A 10620-nucleotide genomic window follows, 5' to 3' on the forward strand; every position below is an offset into this window, starting at 1 on the left:
TGTCTTTCTTCCCCCCGCCCTTTTTCCCTACACTTTCCCCTCCCATTCTCCCCTGTTTTTCCTACTATTTTCTTTAGTATTTTTTTATTTTATATTATAAACTGATAAAAATGAGGGTTTTTTTAAAAAAAGGGAAGCATTTCTCAGGTTTGCAGACTTTCCACAAAGTATTTTAAAATTTAAACTCTTCTCTTTATTTGTCACAGTGGATTCCTTGGGGGAAAAAACCCAATTCAGGTCACCAACAGTGATTACTTTTGCAGCATTTGGCAAAAGCTATACAGCTATTGAACCTTGGCAAAATAAATCTATCTATGCATTCATGCTACACTTTAACTATGGGCCATTTTTCATATCACCTTGTTATTAAACCATCATATAGCAAATGCCTTGGGACAACAAGAGGCAATTTATCACGAAGGAAGGAATCTCTTGCTTGTAATCATATTGGGGGTATCAGGTGGCAATGTGTGATAATTTGCTACCCTTTCGCCTTTTCTGTCAAAAAGACTGGGGAAATCTGGTTAGGATTTTTCTATATTCCTTCATCAGAGTTTGCACAGAATTATCTATAAATGCCTACCATTAATATCTTCTCTTGTTCTTATGCAGAATCACAAAAATAGTTGGCTGTCAGGCTTATATTCACAGAACTCCACTGTTTATCTTCAAATAGTAGTAGCAGTACTAGGAGGAACTTGGAGCAGCTTTAGAAAATGTTAGATATATATTCAGGGTGGATAAGCATAATTAATTGTACTTACTTGTGATTACAGGAAAAAGGAGAGAGCACATAAGCAAGTAAGCAAGTCAGTCAGTAAGTACTGTAAGTATGTAGTTTATTGAATAAGCCTCCAGAGCATTTAAATTATACTATAGATAATAAAAATACATACACTTACGTTATGACACTGCTATTAAAAATCTAAAATTAATAAATTTAAAATGATAAAATTTAAAGTCTCAACAATAATCATATTAAAATATTTTAATCTTTATAACATTAAAACTATTAGAAAGAATCTACTATGCCTTTATCCCCTTAGCCCTATTGTCTTACCTGCAAATATGACAACCTACCGTGAAAGAATATCTATCAGACAGGAAGGAAAAGGCCTTCTCCTGCATTTTCCCTAATATGTGGACTATATTTCCTTATTGGTAGGATTTAATCCCATCCTCTCTCTAGCATTTAGAGTCAAAGACTTTAGCAAGGCTTTTATTTTAGTCATTACATGTATTTTTACTTTTCTTTTAACAACCCTGTCACCACTTGCATTGGAGTGAAGTTGAGGCAACTGAATGGAGCACAGCGTTTATTGACCAGATATCCTTTCTAATGCCTACATGCAGTTCACAGCAGATATTTTCTCTTTGCACCCGGAGAAAGAAATATCTGCCCCTACTTAGGATCAAACTCACAGCCTCCTGATTATGAGGCGAGATCTCCACCTTTAGCCATCATGCTGGTCTTTATTCATTAGGTGTATTTATTTATTTATTTATTTATTTATTTATTTATTTATTTATTTATTTATTTATTTATTTATTTATTTGATTTGCCAATTGTTTACAAGATAATAAGTATAAGTGTATACATAGTTGTGAATACATGAAATGGGTACATATAAGAAAAATAAAAGAAGAATAAGAGAAACAATAGGACAGGGACGGTAGGCACGTTGGTGCGCTTATGCACGCCCTCTACAGACCTCTTAGGAAAGGGGTGAGGTCAATAGTAAATAGTCTAAGGTTAAAGTTTTTGGGGTTTGGGGAAGAAACTACAGAGTCAGGTAGAGTATTCGAGACATTGACCACTCTGTTGCTGAAGTCGTATTTCCTGCAATCAAGTTTGGCGCGGTTAACCTTGAGTTTATATCTATTGTGTGCTCTTGTGTTGTTATGGTTGAAGCTGAAGTATTCATTGACAGGTAGGACATTGCAATGTATGATTTTATATACCATGCTTAAATCAGACCGAAGGCGGTGTAATTCAAGGTTTTCTAGTTCTAGAATTTCAAGTCTGGTGGCATAAGGTATTCTACAACGAGTAGAGGAGTGGAGAACTCTTCTTGTGAAATATTTCTGGACTTTCTCAATTGTGCTAATATCAGATATGTAGTGTGGGTTCCAGACTGATGAACTGTATTCGAGTATTGGTCTAGCAAATGTTTTGTATGCTCTGGTTAGTAGTGTGATATTACCAGAGAAAAAGCTACGTAGGATTAGGTTAACAACTCTTAATGCCTTTTTGGCTATGTAGTTGCAGTGGGCTCTAGCACTTAGATCATTAGAGGTGAGTATTCCAAGGTCCTTTACAGAGCTTGGGTCATCAACAAGATCTTGACTATTCAGCTTGTATTTTATTTTCTGATTTTTTTTGCCAATATGTAAGACAGAGCATTTATTTGTTGAGATTTGAAGTTGCCATTTGTTTGACCATTCTGATACATAGTCAAGATCTTTTTGTAGAGTAGCAGTATTGTCTGTGGTATTGAACAGCTTTACATCAACAACTGAATGGAGCACAGCGTTTATTGACCAGATATCCTTTCTAATGCCTACATGCAGTTCACAGCAGATATTTTCTCTTTGCACCCGGAGAAAGAAATATCTGCCCCTACTTAGGATCAAACTCACAGCCTCCTGATTATGAGGCGAGATCTCCACCTTTAGCCATCATGCTGGTCTTTATTCATTAGGTGTATTTATTTTTGTAGCGTATGGCAAATACATGGATTTATAGTGGTTCAAATGTTAATGTCCAGTCCACCCAGCCATTCAAAGACAGGATGGTCTATGTTGAAAAAAATCAGACATTGGGCCGGTGTAAGCTCTTGATGGACATTCGGACACAATGTGATAGATATTTTGTCGAGGAGCACCACAGTCTCCTGTGGTAAACCCTTTTATTTGTACTGCACAACTCAAGAAGAACACCCATAAGATTCTCTCTTCATCTTCTCTCCATAACCACCACCTTGTGAGGTGGGTTGGGCTGACAAAGAGTAACAATTCAAAGTCACCCAACCAGATTTCATGCCTAAGGGAAGACTAGAACTCAGAGTCTCCTAGGTTCTAATTCAGCTAGGAAAACTCCATGATATATGTTTAAATTTACTTGTTTTGAACCATAAACTATTTGAAAAAAATAATATAAATCAAATAAGTAAATAAGGGAGCACTTATTTACTTCAAATGTGATTGGTCTATTCTTGGTCTCTTATCCAGGAGAACCTTCAAGAACAACAAAAAACGCAGCTGGATTTGTAATGACACATATGAAGAAAGAGACTGTTAATGCCAGACTCTGGACACAATACAGCCAACAGTTAAGCACTTTTAAACTCTATAAAATGTTGGATTGATTGTGTTTGATTAAAAGTTTTCTGGCTTGAAATTCAGTGGCAGCTGGCCCAACTCCACCAGCCTGCCTTTGCCTCTAGAGAGAAAATCACTAATAATAATATATTTGCTATTCATGTGGACTGCTTGAAATATTCTCAGATGTAAAGGACTACTTATACTTTCCATGGCATTGAGTCTTTCTCAGAGCAAATGAAATGCTTTATAGAAACTACCATGTACCATTGTAAAGGTTTACAACGAGAAGGTATTTCTACATTTTTCTTCCATAGCTACAGATTTGAAATACCAGAGGAACTGGGATAGTCAGGGAAGTGGTCTATTTTGTATAATCATAAAAGAAGAATCATTTTACAATAAAAATACTATTTTCATTCAAAAATGTAATCAAAATAGCCGCTTGGCCGTATTTTATTGAGTAGGACACAACATCAAGTACGTTAATCTCATTTGAAGATTATTTTAAACACATGGTGTAAAGGCGGGATAGTTTAGATTAAATCTAAATCTAAATGAAGACATAACACTTTCACTCTTTGGATAGTACTGAAATTGATATGAAAATTGGCATAATAGGATTAGCTATTCACCTACACACAAATAATAGGAAACACTGATGCATTGTTTTGTACAACAATAAAGCCAGCTGTATCTGTTTTTAACCCAAAGGAAAATGGAAAGATGCATTCTGTATATACAGGTTTCAATTGGAGCAGTAATGGAAAGGTAGATGGTAAAGCTTGGGTCTTTAAGAGGGCTCTTATAATTTCAAGGCTATAGCATTAACTTTGTCTGGAGATCTTTACTGAGCTATCAACTCAATAATCAACATGATGAAAATACAACACAGAGAAAGCTTTGTATTTCAATTGGAATTTAAAAAGCAGTCAACTTGAAAGCACATGAATACTGCGCGTTCTGTGAAGAAAAAGGCTACCATTTCTAAGTTAGCCTCATTCATCTCAAGAGGTTATTATGGATCTTCCCAAAATGTAATATGCTTTTAGAAAAACAGCACTTGAGTCACTTCATCCTTTACGTATCTTTTCGCAAACTATAAATGTATAAAATTTTCTCGTCAGAAGAGCCAAATTTAATTTGCACTTTTCATTTGAATTCCCATGGGAAATACAGAACATATTTAACAAGTTAAAAATTAAAAACTTTTTTTTAAAAGACTGTTTCTCTTTTAATAATTAAAAAGGCTCATTGGTTGCTTAATGTCAAGACATTCAACACTGATTTTTAAACAGAGAGAAGTGATATTCGAAGTGTTAACATTTTCTATAATATTAGCACCCAATATAATAAAATTTGCCACCACCACTTTGAAATTAAATGTAAATACCTGTTCTCAGACCCAGGTAGACCAACACCTAAGGCTTTCTGTTATATTGAATCTCCTTTTTTTATCCTTTTTGTCCTTCCTGTATTTGTGAAACTATTAAACATGGTAAGTTCTTATTTTAAAAAATATATAATCAAAGAGATGTCTCATCTATTAGTATTGGTCAAGTTTATTTTCCAGTTGATATATTAAAATATTCTACATGAATTGCACAGTAGTAAAAAAAAATACTAACATAAAATCAATTATTAAATCTAGCATACAGTTATCTTACTCAAGGAATTTTTTAAAACATCACCACTAAAAGTCTATTACAGAAAGTTATTCATACATTGCGGCAATTACATTTAAAAAGAGAATTTACATTGGAGGAAACTGTATCTCAGTAACCTGCATTAGGAAAATGTACATAACACAAAACAAAAAGGGGACAATTTCCATTTAATAAAGGAGGGATATGAGCAATTTATATTCACTGCTGACAGTGGTGGACTGCAACCAGTTTAAAAACTGGTTCGCTGAGTGCATATAGCATTCAAAAACTGCCCATTTTAAGCTTAAAGACTTACCTTCTATGTCAGCGCTGGTGAGTAAAACAGCTGAAGTTCAGCAATACGCTGTGTCACGCGAATCAGCTGAGCTAAAAAACAGGGAAATATAGGACAGGAAAGGGCAGGAGCAGGTAACCTCACCAGAACTATTGGTTCGCTAGAACCGGTGCGAACTGGTAGCAGCCCACCACTGACTGTTGAGTGTATTAAACTAAGATATATCAAAGGCTGCAATATGTAATATTGTAATATATGTAATATGTATACTATGAAAATAAATAGTTATGAAAATTTCTACAATTTTCAAAAATTGTTAGAAAAAAGAGCAGTAGTTTCATAATAATGAGGAGTAAAAAACCTGGCAAGACTTTTAGCAATTTGTACATCCTTAAATCTCAACTTCTGGAGGTTTATAATAGTTTGTCACAGCCACAGGAAGCAAAACAAAACCTTTCATTCAACACAGGGATTCCAATCCACATTTTAAAAACAGATCAGTATGGAATCATATACATGCAAAACCAATCTTGTGAGAATATCTAGAGAACTGCACCTGAAGCTAACTCAGTCCAGTTAACTCTAGACTCTTTACACATGTACACCCCATCTAAAATGTCTATGATAATGTTCAAATCCTTTTGAAAGCAAAAATGTCCTAGATAGATTTGAATGATGAGCTAAAATGAATATGAAGGAGTTTAATGAAGGCATGTTAAGTTTTGCGCTAAAGCAGGAAAAATGTAAGACCCAAATATTGAATGGTTTGGCGGTACTACATGGGAAAAGAAACAGAATGTCCTTGTTGACCACAAGTTAAATATATTATTCAAGTCTTAAAACTTGATAGCTTTAAGACTTGTGGACTTCAACTCCCAGAATTCCTCTTCCAGTCATGTTAGTTCAGGAATTCTGGGAGTTGAAGTCCACAAGTCTTAAACTTGCCAAGTTTGAAGACCCTTGTCTATGATATAGCTGCTAAGGAAGTCAATGCTATTTTGGAGTTCAATAACCGGACCATGAGTTCAGACCACCAGAAGTAATCATTTCCCTCTACTCTGCTAAGGACAGAATTCATAGTATAACTTAAGTAATGTGTCCAGTTCAGAAAGGACAATGACAAATTGGAGCAAATTCAGGGGAAAGCTACCAAGTTGGTAAAGTGTCTGGAAACTAAATCTTATAATGAATGGTTAAAGGACCAGGGAATGTTTAGGCCACTTCCATCCCCTCCAACAGTGATGAGAAATAGGATAGCAGTCTTCAAATATATGAAAGACTGGCATAGAGAAGGAGCAGACTTTTTCTCTACTGTCCAGGAGGCCAGAATTTAATGAGTTAAAATTACACAGAAATAAGCTCAGGCTAGAGATCAGGAGGAACTTCCTAACTGTAGAAGCTGTCAGCCAATGGGATAATCTGCCACATGACATGATAAGTTCTCCTGTAGAGATGTCTTCAAAAAAGGCTAGCTGGTCATCTGTTAGACATAAACCATTGGATCCTGTCCTGAGCAGGAGGTTGTATTATGATTATAATCATTTCAATTTAGGTGCATCAAACCAACTTTGATTATCTCTAGGATCCCTTCCGTGTGATACTATGACAACCAGAAAAGACAAGAAAAGGGCATATTGAAGTGGTGTCTCAGCTGTTAACACTTGGATTATAGGTTGATCAGGCACGTGGTTTACCTCTAGTATTCTCTATTATGGTAAAATATATTTGACACAAACCTGTATGCTCCTTTTTGACAAAACATTTTACAGTGGGTTCATTCCAAAATTGAGAGCTCTATACATCATTCACAAAGAAAAACACCAGATATATTCAACACTAGATATATTCAATATAGATATATTCAACCTAAGGGATCAACATTTGCCAGCAAATTACTTTTCTAAATTAGTAGGAAACGTTCTATAAAGGATGGCCATAACTAAATCTTCCAGGAGCTGATGTCCACACATTTGGAGAGTGCCCATGTTGGGAGAGGTTGGTCTGTATTCCCAAAGATTTTCCATAGAGAATATAATAGATTGATGCCATTACTGGTCTGGTTCCCATGACTTTTAAGACAGCTACTAAGATAATATCCACAAGGTTTAGTAAGGCTAGAAAACTTCCACAGAGGGTGGCAGAGCAGGAGGTCATGCCCATTGCAAAATTTATTCTATGTTTGTCTTAGAAAGGACAACAGAAATCCCTATCAGTCTGAATATGCTTTTTTGACAAATTGAGAAAAGCTGAAACTTTCAAGAAGTTGAGAAATTTCTCAGCAGGGTTAAACACAACTCCCCTGCAAGCCTTAAGATATCCATTGCATACAATCTTCTTTCTCATCTGCAAAAATATAAACAAAAGGCAGCTAATAATAAGCTAGTTTCACCCTGCCCTTGCCACAAAAGTTATGTAGTAGTGCCCATATTATGAGATTTATGGGGAAAAAACACCTGAGATGCTCAGCACAGACAAGGAGTCTGCCCAGTGTTGAAGACATTTCGAAAGTGCTAAAAGGAATCTCAGTGCTGGAAAATGCCTCGCTGAAAGAAATTTCCATCCTGGGAAATGCTCCCCCAGATTCGCTTGGCAAGTTTGGCAGCCTCTTCACACCAATTCGCTCTGTACTACAGATGGCTGACTCAACTGCCTTTCTACTGCAGTGCATCATATTGCTCCCACTGCACTGCCAAATTGTCCACCAAATTTGTAAACAGTCTCTAATTAGGCAGTGGGCACCGGCTCAGTTTCCCACAGAAATACACACATGAACAGGCCTGCCAATATCAAATTGCCAAAAGTCATAGCAGGAGCCATCGCAGACACTTAGTTCATCATCCCAAACGATCGAGTCGATGGGAATTTGTAGTTGAGAGGAGATTACTTAAGTGATCTTTTGGCTGACCTCAGATACGCCGGAAGATCCCTCTGGCTAAGACTGCCTACATACAGTACTTCAAATATGCAAACGTAGATCACAAGAAAGTTGATCCAGGTTTCTCACTTCCATGGGATACCCCGGTGTGGTCTATGAAAAGTGGGAAGAAAACAGCATGAACCACAAAATTGTTCAAGATCTGTTATATGAATACCTGCAAGAGAATAGTAATATAGCATTCATATTAAAATAGCACTAGCAATAACACTTAGACTTATAGCAGTAGCAATAGAACTTAGACTTATATGCCTCTTCACAGTGCTTTTACAGTCCTCTCTAAGCAGTTTACAGGGTCAGCCTATTGCTCCCAACAATCTGGCTCCTCATTTTACCTACCTCGGAAGGATGGAAGGCCGAGTCAACCTTGGGCCTGGTGAGATTGGAACTGCCAAATTGCAGGCAGCCAGCAGTCAGCAGAAGTAGACTGCAATACTGCACTCTAACCACTGTGCCACCATAGCTCATATATCGCTTTACAGAGAGCTTTACAGCCCTCTCTAAGCAGTTTACAGAATCAGCATACAGTATTACCTCCAACAATCTGGGTCCTCATTTCACCGACCTCAGAAGGATGGAAGGTTGAGTTAATCTTGAGCTGGTCAGGATTTAATTCCTGTCAATCGGCAGAGTTAGCCTGCAATACTGCATTCTAACTACGTCTCCTAATAGGATGCTTGAAGGAGATATTTCAAATAAGTAAAAATGGTTCAAAACTTTACATGATCCTTAAAAACCATGCCTCCCGTACAGATTTCTAAAGGTCAGCTGCTCTCAGATTAGCAAATGAATTGGTTGTACAATAGCCATCCAATGTGCCGTGTTTCTGGATGAGATTGAGCAAATGGTTGCCTTCCAGCAGGCAGTCCTCCATTTCTGGAACGCTGTCTTGTCAAGCATATCTAACATTGAACTTATTACCTTAAAAAGAGACCATCATTTTCCCAAGCCAGGTTTGGTACAAGATCAGTAAAGCATCCAGTATTGGGAGATATTAACTAATTTTTGCTGCAGTGTAATGGTCTTCGACAAGGCATCTTAGAGATAGGAAAACAGATTTCCCCCTCCACCTATGCTCACAAAATGAAAACAGGCCATGAAACCTTCCTTGTTCCCAATGTGCAAACGTCCACCATGGCGCATTCTGTCGCTGTTCTGCCAGTAGAAGCAGCAGCTAAAAGCGACTATCCCCAGGCTGTGCCTACAGAAATATGGGAAGCCTTTGGAATGATACAGTGCATTCCAGTGGTGGGATTCAAATTTTTTTGCTACTGGTTCTGTCAGCGTGGCTTGGTGGGCCTGTCAGGGGAAGGATACCGTAAAATCTCCAGTCAGAGGTAGTATTTGCCGGTTCTACGAACTACTCAAAATTTCTGCTACCGGTTCTCCAGAACTGGTCAGAACCTGCTGAATACCCACCTCTGGATTTAATGGAGATAATTCAATCATATGCCTCTTCCTATGAATAATAACTCACAAAGTATGTAGTTGGACTCAACTGGAAAGGAGAAACGTTCACCTTTTTATTTTCTAATTATAAACGTGGCTGATGACCTAGGTAAGTTTTTATTCCAGCTAAATCGTTGTTCAACCTTACCAAGCGAGCACAAGTTCCAGTTCTGCTCCTGACTCTGTTCTTTGACTGATTTCCCAAGAAGGCCTTAACCTGGGGTGCATGTTGAAGCAGATCATTTGATTGAATTTCCTCAGGTAAAGTGCGTAATTTGCATTTCTGAATGGTTGGGGGATAATCCCCTGAAAAAAAGGCTTGTGAATGTCTTGCCTGCTGATACATTCATCAGGGATGGTCCCCCCTCACATTTCACAGGTAAGGTTGCTCTGTCCACTTGTAATTCTATAGCTGCTTTCCTAGGATTAAGCCACTCCAGCAATGTCTGGGAGGGAGGTATCAAAAAAAGAAAGAAAGGTGGTTGTAGCAGCATGATTGAAGCCCTACCCTTTGAATATGTGTACCATGTTGGTATATGTAGAAAAAGGAAGGGGCTTCAATCACATTTCTGCAACCATCGTCTTGGCTTTTTTAATTATTATTATTATTCCTGCCACCTCCAGAGATCATGCTGTTACTTTCATTTTTTAAAAAAATCTCCAAAGGGAGGCATATCTACAGCTTTCTGGAAAAAATAAAACAGTGACCAAGGCTCAGTTTACCAGAGTGGGGAATCCAAATATCCTTGGAACAGCAGCAGCAAAGAATTAGAAGATGGGAAAATGTCAAGTTTCTAGAAAGTAAAAGAGGCCACCTTCACCCTATCTTCAGACACTGGTAGGTAAGATCAAGAGAAGAAGGGCAGAGGGCCCACTGCCAATCTATTCAGAAGTTAAATGAAGCCACCTTGCCCTCTTTTGCCTATTTGATGTAGGATTTCAGTATCTGCCCCTCCGTTAAGCCAACATGTGCT

Source organism: Notechis scutatus, chromosome 1, assembly GCF_049901735.1.
Source record: "Notechis scutatus isolate UNSWTSFEM ecotype Mainland chromosome 1, rNotScu1.2, whole genome shotgun sequence".
NCBI classification, from domain to species: Eukaryota; Metazoa; Chordata; class Lepidosauria; order Squamata; family Elapidae; genus Notechis; species Notechis scutatus.